The sequence below is a fragment of the Aotus nancymaae genome, unplaced genomic scaffold, assembly GCF_030222135.1.
Source record: "Aotus nancymaae isolate 86718 unplaced genomic scaffold, 86718_ANA_hifiasm-v0.15.2.pri h1tg000014l, whole genome shotgun sequence".
NCBI classification, from domain to species: Eukaryota; Metazoa; Chordata; class Mammalia; order Primates; family Aotidae; genus Aotus; species Aotus nancymaae.
In genome coordinates, this window is record NW_026988425.1 from 63,726,279 (window position 1) to 63,727,614 (window position 1,336).

Below are 1,336 nucleotides of genomic sequence, written 5' to 3' on the forward strand. Positions count from 1 at the left end.
CCATCTGAAATGTAACTTCTTTTTGGAATTTGAGTCTCTCATGACTTTACTTGCTTTCTGTAAGAAACTCACAGAAATTTTTTCTGATTTTTTTTTTTAAGCCGTTCCATTTGGTAAGAGTTATAATATTACAATTGTGGTTTAAGATGTTTCTATGGACACAGAGTCATATTAAGCACTCTTTAAAAATGAGCCATATTTTGAGGCTGGTTCATGCCTGTAATCCCAGCACTGGAGGCAGGAGACTTGCTTGAGGTCAGGGGTTTCAGACCAGTCTGGGCAACATAACAAGCCCTCCATCTCTACAAAAACTTAAAAAATTAGTTGGGTGCTCGCTTCGGCAGCACGTATACTAAAATTGGAACAATACAGAGAAGATTAGCATGGCCCCTGCACAAGGATGACACGCAAATTTGTGAAGTGTTCCATGTTTTTACAAGAAAAAAATTTAGTTGGGCGCAGTGGCACCTGTAGTCCCAGCTACTAGAGAAGCTGAGGCAGAAAGATTACTTGAGCCCAGAAGGTTGAGGCTGCAGCAAGTTTGAACCTCCACCTCCTGGGTGCAAGCTTTTCTCCTGCCTCAGCCTCCCGAGTAGCTGGGACTACAGGCATGAGCCACCATGCCTGGCTAATTTTTGTATTTTTAGTAGAGACGAGGTTTCACCATGTTGGCCAGGACGGTCTTGATCTCTTGAATACTATGCAACCATGAAAAAGGATGAGTTCATGTCCTTTGCAGGGACATGGATGAAGCTGGAAACTATCATTCTCAGCAAACTGACAAAAGAACAGAAAACCAAACACCACATGTTCTCACTCATAAGTGGGTGTTGAACAATGAGAAAACATGGACACAGGGAGGGGAACACTGCACTCCAGCCTGGGTGACAGAGACTTTGTCTCTTAAAAAAAAGAAAAATTATTTCTCAAATAATAAATTATATGTCTTTCTAGAATTTTCTTTTTTACCTTTAAGCTCAATTGGATTTGAAATTTCTAGAATTTTAACTACATTTCTAATTATCAGAATTATTTTCTGAGGAAAGATTTGTTTCATCTACTTAGTCATATGAATTCAATCTGAATTATTACATTGATTTCTAATTTCTTCATTTTAAAGATGTTACTCTTTGCTGTAAGAGATGTAGCTGACATAACTGAATTTTTATTTTCCCTTTTGTAGTCGCCATTTTGCCAAGTTTTATTTCTCTGAAGATATTACATCTTGAAAACCAGCAATTTCCTGAGGAGGAAACATCTGAAAAAGTTGGTATGTTTACAAAATACTGCTTTTTACATATTCTTAATTCTTTCTGCCCAGAATTCTTTTTCTCCT

At 37.7% G+C, this 1,336-nt stretch overlaps 1 non-coding gene across 1 annotated transcript; it reads left to right on the top strand.

The window, feature by feature from the left end:
* Positions 1-328: 328 nt before the first annotated feature.
* LOC135274924 (U6 spliceosomal RNA) lies at positions 329-435 on the top strand. Its single transcript, XR_010342668.1, has one exon. It is a non-coding gene; the product is annotated as a U6 spliceosomal RNA (small nuclear RNA).
* The last annotated feature ends 901 nt before the right edge of the window (positions 436-1,336 follow it).